General features: G+C 48.5%; 1 protein-coding gene across 2 annotated transcripts in view; it reads left to right on the top strand.

Moving 5' to 3' along the window:
* ZCCHC14 (zinc finger CCHC-type containing 14) overlaps nucleotides 1–12,371 on the top strand; it is an 87,065-nt gene that overhangs the window by 17,081 nt on the left and 57,613 nt on the right. The window lies entirely within an intron of this gene.

The raw sequence follows: 12,371 nt of genomic DNA, 5'->3' as shown, positions 1-12,371 counted from the left end.
TTCTCTTCTTCTGCTATCAGCAGCTAAAGTCTCTGCTCAGTTGCGGCACTGTGGCCTTGCTATCCCAGAGCTGCCTGTTTCGGGGCTCACGGAGAGCTGGAGGCGGAGTTTATGTGCAGAGCAAGGTGCTCCCTCCCAGGGTGCTCTCCCTTCGGGGTGTCCCCCATCCCTTTCCAGCTCCAATCGTCTGCCAGAATTCTCTTTGGTTTTTCAAGTCAGACTCGGGGGTTCTCTCTGAGTTTTAGCCGCCCTCTTCTCTGATGAGGACCAGGTTCTGCCCAGGACAGGAAACCCATGCAGTGCTTGGCTCACTTTGGCCACAGGCCCCTCCAGTTTCTGCTTGTTCTTGGTCCTGTTCAGCTTGCTGCTGTTTATGCTTTGTCCAGAGTTTATAGTTATCTGGAGAGGATTGGTCCAGTGTCTCAGCCATTACTGGAAGTAGAGCCACCTGCTTTTTATACTCTAAGGGTTGTGGTAATAAACGTGAACCATGTGTTCTAGGAAGGATTCATTGTCTCTGAGGAAGGGTGGCTCTGAAGTGGGGGTTTTATACTAACCCGAACACGTGCTGTTATAAGGATGAGGTACTGTGCAGAGAAAAGGCTAGGCTGGCCCCGTGCCTTGGAGTTCATGGGTCCATTTGGAGGATGTCAGTAAAATGGTTGTCTACATGCTCTGGCTTTGGTGGTGGTCAGCCACGGGAAGGAGAGTTGGGTGTGTGGTGAACTCACTAGAGAAGCATGCCTGGGCCAGGCTTCACCAAATTAACTTCAAATGAAGTTCATTTGGGCAGATACCAGGGGCCTGGGGGATGAGGGTCTGGTCAAGCTGCAGTGGGAGGCTCATCTGAAACTATTTGGCCTAAATGTCTTCTGTGATCAATTCACTTGAGCCCTTTCTGGTCTGATTTTTGTTCCATGGCTGAGAGTAAGAGATTGGGCCCCTCGCTCTGAAGCACGGATGCCTCGTTTATAGTAGGGTGTCCGGAGAAGACCTGTGGAATGGAGTTTGTGGCACGTGCAGATACAAAGCCCGCAACCTGATTTTACTGATACTTTCTGGACCTTGGATGGGCTCTCGTTTTCAACCAGGTGCTTCTCGTCCCTTAGAGGTTCTTCAAGTCCTGTTCTTTCCCATCCTAGATGCCTGAATGTTCGGGAACTGAACTTATACTGTGGCTAGTGTCCCCAAAGGACTGTAAAGCAGCCACATTACTATGCTCACTGCTTTGAATGGTCCATCTCAGGGAGCTGAATATTATAGTGGGAACCAAAATGGTCATTATAGTGTAGTTTATTTACTGTGATTAGACATTTAGCCAGCTTCTCTAAGAAAACTCTAGTATTTAAGCCTATTTCTGGCCAAATATCCACAATAGCAATATCGTGTGAAGTATGTACTTAATGTCAAAAGTCCTGAAGATAGGCCGGGTGTGGTGGTTCACGCCTGTAATCCCGGCACTTTGGGAGATGGAGGCAGGTGGATCACCTGAGGTCAGGAGTTCGAGACCAGCCTGGCCAACATGGTAAAACCCTGTCTCTAGTAATAATACAAACATTAGCTGGGCATGGTGGCACACACCTATAATTCCAGCTACTTGGGAGGCTGGGACAGGAGAATCGCTTGAATCTAGGAGGCAGAGGTTGCAGTGAGCCAAGATTGCACCATTGCACTCCAGCCTGGGGGACAAGAGAGAAACTTTGTCTCAAAAAAAAAACAAAAAAAGTTCTGAAGGTAAAGGTAACCTGCAGGGAATGTCTCATCTGCTGCCCTCTTGGATGAGGCATCAGTGGAATTAGATGATACATATACCTGCAATGTAGAGGATGCTAGTGGCAGCCTCTGCACCTGAAGCTGTTGCTACTCACTGTTTCTAACGTTACGAGTGTCACATAATTTAAATGTCTTATGCTGGGAGTGGTGGTTCATGCCTGTCATCCCCCTCAGCACTTTGGGAGGCCAAGTTGGGAGGATCTCTTAAGGCCAGTAGTTCAAGATTAGCTTGGGCAACCCCCTTCTGTACAAAAATAAAAAATTAGCCAGGCACGGTGGTACACGGCTGTAGTTCCAGGTACTCAGGAGGCTGAGGTGGGAGATTGCCCTGAGCTGTGGTTGTGCCACTTTGCTCCCGCCTGGGTGACAGAGCAAGACCCTATCTCAATAATAAAAAGCACACTTGTCTTGAGGGGACACAGGGCATCACAGTGACTGCACTGCCTCCCTTTCTGCCGCTGTTGTCGTGAGAGATGATTAAGATGGGGTGTTTGTTCCCACATGGTCCTGTCCTGTCTGTGTTGCTTCTGTGTGTTCCCTTGATGTCACTTGTTGCCCCTAACTGCTGACACTGGACCTTTTTCAAGCAGCCTCTGATTGGTTTCTGCCCTGCCCTCGCCATATTGGTGCTGCTGGTGGTCTGTTCTGTGGGGCCATGTGGAGAGGGAAGCTCTGAGGGAGAGGCTTTGCATGCGTGCCTCCATGCACTGTGCCAGCCTGGATCCTGTGGCTGTGGTTTGGGTGCTCACTGTGTGCCAGGCTCCACTCTGAGAGCCACGCTTGGTGGGGCTGGCCAGTTCGCTCCTTGGCACCAACCCTGGGAAGTCAATATGGTGACTATCCCCACTTTACAGATGGGGACATAGGCCTGGAAAGGTCACATCACTTGTGTCGCACGGCCAGTGATAGAGGCCAGTCCTCCTGAGGGGCTGACTTTAGGGCAAGCATTTTGCATCAGTACAGGAAGTCAACACTGTTTCACTGTTATATTCCTCCTAGTTCAATCGCCCCCCACCCCGACCTCAGTTTTGTTGGCACTCGTACTTGTCGTTGCAAGTATTTTCTCTCCTGTTACATGAAGTCATTTTAATTGTGGAGGGTAGTAGTTGCTTGGAAACACTAGAAGACAAGTGGTAAGAGCCCGGTCATCGGTGAAGGTCAGCGTTATCGCCAGTCTCCCACTGTAGTGGTGAGTAGGTCGCTGCTGGACAGGAAGGTGAGGAGGGGCCAGGAAGGCAGAAGTGAGTTGGTGATGAGCACAAGCAAGATGCTGGTGCTGTCTCTGAATTCAGTAAATCTGTCAAGATGCCCATTTGACCCCGTTTTACAGGACTGCAGGCCTAGGAAGTATGTGTTTAGCCCACCTAGGGCTCTCGACTTAGAGTCTGTGCCGTTTCTACATGGAAGTCTCTGGAGCAGGGATTCGGGGTGTGTTAGAGGCCAGCTGTAGGCAAGCCGTACCCCAGAGGTCCAATGTGGTTGGCGCCTGGTGAGGTGTCTTGGCACCTGGAGGTCTGTGGGCAGTTAGGGTGGGTGTTCCTATTGGAGGCTCTGCTGCCCTGTGGCTATCTATGGGAGAGATTTGTATCTGGTCACTCTGGGAGCTTGTCTAGTTAAGTACTGGGTTCCCTATGCTGAGATTTTGAGCAGTAATCTTTTTTCTCTCTTTTTAATGAGTAGAGCTCTAGGGTAAGACATATTAAAAGGAATGTTTTTACATGGAAAATGTTTTTTTTTGGTTAGCGTTGGCTTTCACTTGGCCTAAGTCAGCAAATAGCTTTTACTCTTAAACTATCTTCTTCTGGTTTTTAGGAGACATGTAATGACTATTTTAGTAAAATGCTTACAAATCATTTTTCTTTGTATGTTTTATGTATTTTACGTTGACTTAAAAGTATTTAACAGACATTATTCCTTTCTGTAGAGAAAGGTAATTGGAAAGCAAATTGAAGATAAACTGTTTTTTCCTAGTCATGCTTACTATGCTTTGTTTGTGGGGGTGGGCATGTTGGGGTTCATGTTGGCCCTCGAGATATGCGTGGAAGGAAGGTGCGGTTATGGTTTTAGAAGCTTGTTTTTTCTTATATTCTTCATATCATTCATAGCTTGCAGGGAGGTATTTATATTTACACTTAATATCTGCTAACTTTTTTTAAATTCTAAAAGTAGTGACTGTTCCTCACAGAACAATTGGAAAACAGAAAATAAAAACACCCAGAGATAAATACTGTTAATATTTCAGTGTACCTGTCTGCTTTCAGTACCTGTTTGTGTACACACACAACTGACGTATGTTCTGCCCGTTTTCACATTATCTGCGAGCATCCTGCATGCCTTTTAAGACTGCATCATATTCAGTCATATGGACATACACATTTAGTGACTAAATAATAATCTGTTGTTGGATGTTTATGTTTTTTGTACTTTTTTTGCTCAAGCTGAGATAAATCTCCTTATGCACAAACCTTTCACTATGTCACCGATTGCCTATATCCTTCACACTCCTCCAAGTGGGATAAGTGGGTAAAAAGCTACAGATGGAAAAAAAGTTCATCACATCCTGCCTTGTTGCTGTCCAGACAGTGGCCCCAGTTTACACTCAGCTGAGGACCAGGCCACTCCCCTGCAGCTTTCTGAGCATTTGACTCCTGAAAGCATTTTGTTTCACTTTAGTCTAGGTTTTTAAATAATTATTCAAGCTGTCATGCGCTTGTTTTCATTATTTTTTATTTTTTATTTATCTCCCAGGTTGGAGTGCAGTGATGCAATCACAGCTCATTGCAGCCTCAACTTCCCAGGTTCAAGTGATCCTCCTGCCTCAGCCTCCTGAGTAGCTTAGGTATAGGCACATACCACCATGCCCAGGTAATCTGTAAATTTTTATAGAGACAAGGTCTCACTATGTTGCCCAGGCTGGTCTTGAACTCCTAACCTCAGGTGATCCACCTGCCTCAGGCTCCCAAAGTGCTGGGACTACAGGTGTGAGCTTCCACATCCAGCCCCGGGCTGGTTTTGAACTCCTGGCTCAAGTGCTTCTCCTGCCTCAGCCCCACAAAATGCTGGGATCGCAGGCACGAGCCACTGTGCCTGGCAAAGCGCACTGGTTTTAGAACAGACAATCACGTGTCACGGTAGAATCTGTTTTTAAGTGGAATCTCTATTTGAAGGACGAGATGGGCCCTGGCCCCCAGTACAGGGAACACAGAACTGGGGTGGCTGTGGGTGGCTCTGTCCTCGAACTCAGTGCTTCTGGGGGTGTGCTGCCCACAGGGGTGCAGCAGATGCTGCAGACATGGGGAGTCCTGCCCTCGGGGAGGCCCAGTTCCCAGTGCCCCTCCTGGATCCTCCGGGAGCTCCGAGTCTCTGTCACAGTAGTGAGGCAATTTAATTGCCCTCCAGCTACACCTGAGCACCACAGTAATAATAATGGCAACCAACGTTTTTCCAGCTCACTAAGTACTGGAATTCCCACATAAGCATTGTGAGATAGGTGCCATTATTTCCATCCGTGGTGGAGGAAACGGGGGCTGCCCTGTGTGGATCCAGCACCGCGGCCAGCTGGATGGCTCCTGGCCGCTGTGCTCGGCTCACCTCCTTGGATTTAATCTGCACAAATCACAGACCTCTGTAATTACAGGACCTGAAGCCTGCACTTGATTCTGCTCCCTACTGGCCAGATGACCTTGGAGAAGGCATTTAGGAACTGACTTCAGTTTTTCTTTTTTTTAACACGGAGATAATTTGATCTGTGTACCTCACACTGACTGCAGGGATCAGATAGATGATCACATATGCCTGCATAATGGATACATGGGAAGAACTGTATAAAATGTGGTTCTAACCAGGTGCATTGCCTCACGCCTATGTTCCCAGCTACTCAGGAGGCTGAGGCAGGAGGATGACTTCAGCCTGGCAGTCTGAGACCAGCACGGGCAACATAGACCATGTCTCCAAAAAACAAACAAAAACGCTAGTACTTTTCATTCCCTTATTTTCTGTGGCCTCTCGCAATGTGTCTTTACATCTTAGGCATTCCATCGGCACGTGGCTTTCTCAGCCTGCGTGGTTTGTCTGCTCCTGGGCGTTCCACGTGCAGGCACAGTACTCAGTATTAGGGAAAATGAATTGTGTCGGGGAGAGCCTCTCAGCCTCACTCTGGAGGCCTGGGGACAGGTAATTCCTTGCTCTGGAGCTGCTCTGGGCGCTGCAGGATGTCTCACATCATCGCTGGTCTTCACCAGCTACAGGCCACGAGAATCCCCACCCCGGCTCACAGAAAATGTTTTCAGACATGGTCAGATGTTCCCGGGGGATAAAACTGCCCCCAGGTGAGAACCCCTAGGTTAGGGAATAATAAGACTTTATAAGTTAGGAAAAACATCCGACAGTGTCCTGAAAAATGGGGAAAGGGGTCTGAAGCCGACGCAGTAAATGGTAAGGAGCTGTTTGTAGGTGAAGCCTGACATGGCAGCATGTGCCTCCTGCAGTCCCAGCTTCTCTGGAGGCTGAAGTGGAGGAGAGGTCAGACTGGGCAACATAGCGAGACCCTGTCTCTTTAGTAAAAAACACACACACAATTTTTTTTTTTTTTTCATGAAAAACACCTGACCTCCAAAGTGATTGTGAGGGTTTTCCAGGGCTTGCTTTTATGTGGCATACTTAGATTAATCTGTTCAGGTCCTTCGTAAAAGTGAGGAGGGCAGTGGCCAGCTGCCCTTCTGGTGGGCACAGTTAGATGGGACTGTCCCAGTAGGGGCTCCTAGCCATGGGAGAATGGGAGCCATGACGGCTCTACTTTCTCCAGCCTCTAACTGCAGTGCAATGATGCAGTCGTAGCTCATTGCAGCCTCAGCTTCCCAGGTTCAAGTGATTTTCCTGCCTCAGCCAACTGAGGAGCTAGTTACAGGCACTGGGGATTGCCTGGGAATTGAGCATTCCCTGCCTTATGGAAATAGGAATCCACAGTAATATGAGTAGTACCTGTGACTTGGTCACAAATGGAGTCACAGATAACTTTCATTTCAAAGTTGTAGAAAGCATCTTACAGTCTCTAATGCTCAGCACTCCTGTGAAGTGACCTCAGACCCACCTACTTTGTTGGAGAAGCCCATTCGTCTACTAACACGTCGGTAACGGTTTTCAATATAATTGGCATTGTTTGCAGTCCTGTGTGTTTTATGCATTTAAAATGTTTTCTTAGAAGGGCGCAGTAGGTGTCAGCAAACTGCCAGAGAGGTGGCTGGCACAAAGAAAAGGTGACAACCCTGTTCTAGACGCTCACTGCTGCTTTCCTGATCGGTTTTGTTTTCTTTTTTTTTTCTAGTCTAAGGTATTTTGTTATCTGAGCAGTTTTCAAATGCCCGCTATTGGGGTGCAGCGAGCCTTCTGGAGACCCAGTGTTGGCGGGGGCTCTCTGCTTCCATCCTGCGGCGTCAGTGCATCCCATATGCGTGACTTTGAAGGAGCTTTCAGGAAATAGATTTTTAGAAATTAATTCTCTTCTAAAAATTATGGTCTGGTCTGTGAGTTTAAAGAAGCCTGTGTAATGTTAGGCTTTTTCTGTTAGGTGCAGTGAACTGAGGAAAGACCCTTAAAAAAAAAAAAAATGCGTAAATACCTGAGGAGGACAGTTAGCAGGGGTCATGACCCACAGCCAGTGTCAGCGCTTCACGCAGTCTGCAGGTGCAGGTCCTCACCCTTGCCTGGAAGGGCCTTTGGGTTCCTCTGGTCTGATCGCGCAGTGCAGGGATTCCTTTTTCCATCCCATCTAAAAGGAGGTTGCGTAGGCCGGGCTCAGCCGCTCACGCCTGTAATCCCAGCCAAGGCGGGAGGATGGCTTGAGCCCAGGAGTTTCACATCCACCTGGGTAACATAGTGAGACCCTGTCTCTGTTTATTTTCTTAAATAAAATAAGAGGAGGCTGTTGAGCCTTTGACTCTTTAGATCAGGGTGAAGATTTCTTTTGAGATACTCATGCAGCATCATTATCATCTGGGAGCTGGTTAGAAATGCAAGATTCTCAGGCCCACCCGAGACCTTATGAATCAAACCTCCATTTCAGCCAGATCCAGAGGCATTTTGTACATGGAAGTTTGGAAGCAGAGGCCTCATCTATTTAAACCATCGTAATAAGGCGAATTGCATAAGAGCCAGGTGTGAGCTGCCTGAGTCCAGGTGCCCCTAGATGTGCCGCCAGTGTGAAGCCTCAGTCGACTTTCCTGGAAGAACCACAGACCCGGGTGTGCCCCGTGACTACCCGTAGTTTGCTTCAGAGTCATATTTCAGTCCTGGGTTAGCGCTTTGTAGAGCTGGTGGAACACTCTGATTGTCTGTTACATAATGTAGATGGCAGAAATTTTTCTTTGAAACAGAAGTAGTTTTCAATGTGTGTGATTCTGAATGTCAGTAAAAGTTGGTGCTAAAATGATGCATTTTACAGAGGCTTATTAAGGGCTACTTCATGCCACGCCTGGTTAGAAAGACAAAGGAACGTCGGTGAACAAGGCAGACCAGATACACCCCTGCCTCGCTGAGCATTGAAGAGTCTTGCTAAGGAAGACATTTGAGGATAGATGGGAAGGTGCAGGGGTCAATTCCCGGCAGAGGGGACAGCCAGTGCAAGGGCTGCAGGCCAGTGTGATTGCACTGCCCAGGGCGGCAGTGCATGGAGTGAAGGGTTGGGGTAGGACTGGACGTCAGGTTGCAAGGGGCTGGGCAGAGGGTCTTTATGGGTCATAGGAAGAGGCTGGCTGTGGGGGAGAGCGAGCAGTGTCTCGTTCCCTTCCTAGCAGTAGCAGAAGGCAGCATTTGTGGTTGGTCAGTCTTCCCTCTCGTGCACATCAGGGCAGATGACGAGTCCTGTGGGTGAGCCTGAGTCAGAGAGCATTTGAGTCGAACATAGGTCACGTGGAGCAAATTAACTTCACCAAAAATAACCCCAAAACAGCATTTCTGGGAAACAAGTAAAGACAGCTTTCGATGTAAACAGAGGAGCAAAGTTATGATAAAGGCTTGGTTGGAAAAAGTGAACATTTGGAAAACTAAGAAGAAATGCCTTGGGAAAATGTACCGAGGAAAACAGGTCTTTCTGTTCCAGCAGTTGCCATTTTAAGGAGTTTTCCTTCCTGTCTTGATGTCAGATGCAGTGGTGCCTGTGTTTTGCTAGGGCGACTCATGGGCTTTCCCCTTCCACTTGTGGTTGCGGCAGACAGACCTACAGCCTTTAGCTCTTCCTGCCTGTGTGGGGAAAGGACTTCCTGTTTTCCCTGGGTCTCCTCTGTCCTTGCCAGGAATTGACCGGATGATGGGTGCAGTATAAAACCTGGACTTGGGGTCATGGTGGGTTCTCAGCCTGGCTGCAAATTAGAATCGCCAGAGAGCTTCAGGCACATAACCAAAGAAGCCCCGTTTCCGGAAACTGTGATTTTGAGGGGAAGTGTGGGAGGTCGTCTTCTCAGGGCTTGGGGTTCCAGTGTGCTGTTGAGGCTGAGAAGCACTAATCAGTACTGCTCTCTTCCTCTCCAAGGCTGTGCTCTCCTCTGCTCAGCCCTCCTCTCCCCCTCCACCCGAGCAGGCTGAGAGTTGGGAGGTTGGCTTTCCTTTGGAGCTCTTTGGAGTCTTTTAGGGCAGGCAGGCAATATCTGTGTGCGAGAACGCACTAATCACACGTTTCTTTTGGGGCAAGGAGGTTCACTGCTAGCTAGCAAAGTTGGAACTGCTAATGATGGTTGTCAAGACAGCTCACTCTCAACTGTGCTTGGTGGTATGCACCTGTGGTCCCAGTTACTCGGGAGGCTGAGGTGGATCACTTGAGCCCAGGAGGTCGTAGCTGCCGTGAGCTATGATTGTGCCACTGCATTCCAGCCTGAGTGACAGAAGAGAATCTGTCTCTTTTTTTTTTTTGCCATTTTTCCCCCCTGAGATGGAGTCTCTCACCCAGGCTGGAGTTGCAGTGACACGATCTTGGCTCACTTTAACCTCTGCCTCCCGGGTTCAAGCAATTCTCCTGCCTCAGCCTACCGAGTAGCTGGGATTACAGGTGCACGCCACTATGCCCGGCTAGTTTTTGTATTTTTAGTAGAGATGGGGTTTCACTCTTTTGGCCAGGCTCGTCTCAAATTCCTAACCTCATGATCCACCCACCTTGGCCTCCCAAAGTGCTGGGATTACAGGCGTGAGCCTGTAAAAAAAGAAAAGGCAGCTCATTTTTCCTTCTTAGAACTAGGACTTGGAATAGGTACTAAAGCAGCTAAGAGAATGTGGAGGTTCGTGCATCAGGCATCAGTCCAAATTGAATGGGTTCTGTTGTGGTTCTGTTTCTTTTGTTTTTTTGAAGCAGGGTCTCAGTGTCTCCCAGGCTGGAGTGCAGTGGTGCGATCATACCTCACTGCAGCTTCAAACTCCTGGGCTCAAGCAGTTCTCGCACCTTATCCTCCCAAGTAGCTGGGATGGCAGGCGCACGCCACAACACACAGCTACTTTTTGTGTTTTTGTAGAGATGGGGTCTCGATATGTTGCCCAGGCTGATCTTGAACTCCTCGCCTCAAGTGATCCTCCTCTTTTGGCCTCCCAAAGTGCTGGAGTTACAGGTGTGAACCACTGTACCCAGCTGTGTGTGTGTGTGTGTGTGTGTGTTTCCTTCCTTCTCTTCTTTCCTCCCCTCCCCTCTCCTCCCGGCTTCTGCTTTTTGATGGAGTTTGGCTCTTGTTGCCCAGGCTAGAGTGCAGTGGCGTAGTCTGGGCTTACTGTAAACTCTGCCTCCTGGGTTCAAGTGATTCTCCGGCCTCAGCCTCCTGAGTGGCTGGGATTACAGGCCCACACCACCATGCCTGGCTAATTTTGCATTTTTAGTAGAGAGGAGGTTTCACCATGTTGGTCAGGCTGGTCTCGAACTCCTGACCTCAGGTGATCCACCCTCCTCGGCCTCCCAAAGTACTGGGATTACAGGTGTGAGCCACTGTGCCTGGTCTCAGCTGTGTTTCTTATATAGTTAACATGTTACCCTCCTGGGTTGTCTCTCAAAGTGATATTTACTATTTGGAACTAAAAATCTCCTTGTGTACGATTTATATCTTGTATCGGTTCTATTATCTTTAATGGGAAAGGAGTTCATTTCTGGGATCTCCTACCATTGAATAATGAAAGAGACTTTGTTAAATCAGAGAGAAATCAACCAATATAAGTTACAAATATAAATAATCCCAAAAGTGTAATTTTCTTGACAACATGTAATGTTATCCAGAGAATTGACTTTCTGGAGCCATTACTGGATGGCTAGGATTTTTTTTTTCTTTTCTAAAGATTTAAATAGAGACAGGGTCTCGCTGTGTTACCCAGGACAATGTCAGACTCCTGCCTCAGCCTCCCACAGTGCTGGGACTACAGCCGTGAGCCATTGTGCCCGGCCTTATTTTCTCAAGTTACATAAACTTCCCAATCATGGAGCCTTGTGATGAGCTGCTTTTCTCGGAAGGTATCTGTTGGGTTGCGTGGGATCTGTTAGTCCCTCTCCCTACGTGCACAGCCCAGGAGGGCTTCCTGCTGGGGGGCAGGGGATCACGCTGCGGACTTGGGTGTGGCCCCTGCAGCTTGCTGTCTGTGGGATACAGCAGGTGCTGGTCCTGCTGGAGTGGCGCCAGTCTCCACCCTTTCCTCCCAATTCGGCCTCCACCTCTGCTTTCATCCCGTCTGAGGGCAAGACCCCGCCTGCCTGGCCAGGCCTCTGTGAGGCGGGTGCTGGGATCTGTGCTTGCCGGTGAACTTAGGGGATGTCTTTGTCAACTGCCACCTACCGTCCAGGTATGAGATGAAAGAACAAGCGGAGGCTGGAGAGGTCAGGCCGTTTCTCAGGATGCTTGTCTGTCCTACGCACTTTCCCATACTGCGGATGAAGCGATGCTTGTTGTCTCTTCCGACGAACTTTAAAATCTACGCCTCTCTCTCATATCCTCTGAAATTGTGAAACACATTCAGACTGTAGAGAAGTTCCAGCAATGGCCATTTTTATTCTTCTAAACCCTATAAGTTATAAATGTATTTTGGCTGTGAAATTGTAAACTACTGATGGAGGGATTAAAGTTATTGCTGCCCTCCTCATCTCACCCCTCTGGGCCCCTTCCAGCTTATTCACACACTCACATCGTCACTCACCCAGGAAACGGGAGGGGTGGGACAAGCCTGGCTAGCCCCTGGATTGTTTCAGCACTTGGTGTGTGTTGGAAGGCCTCCACTTGGTGGTCAGGAGGGCCTCCCCCACCTACAGCTTGCGGGCGGCCTCATCTGCAGGTGCACTGTCTGTGCTTGGTGGGTCTCTGTCGGTGGGGACTGAGGGTGTGCCCTGTTTTCCCTATCACAGACACTACAGCAGTGGGCACACCCTGTCAGATCTTTTTCTCGTGTGTGAGGACTTTGTATGATGAATTTCTGGAAATGGAATTGTGATGTAATTTTAAGATACGCTTTTTCAAACTGTACCCCAAATAGATGCAGTTGTATTCTGTTCTTTGCTGTTGTTTTTAGAGCATTTTATGATTTGTTCAAGATTTATGGGATGAAAGTGTTAAGTCCTGCTGTATAATTAGTTTTATAGGCAACTATTT

This window comes from Callithrix jacchus, chromosome 20 (assembly GCF_049354715.1).
Source record: "Callithrix jacchus isolate 240 chromosome 20, calJac240_pri, whole genome shotgun sequence".
Classification (NCBI taxonomy): domain Eukaryota; kingdom Metazoa; phylum Chordata; class Mammalia; order Primates; family Cebidae; genus Callithrix; species Callithrix jacchus.
Note: the sequence above shows the minus strand (reverse complement) of the source record. Positions and strands in the feature narration are given on the sequence as shown.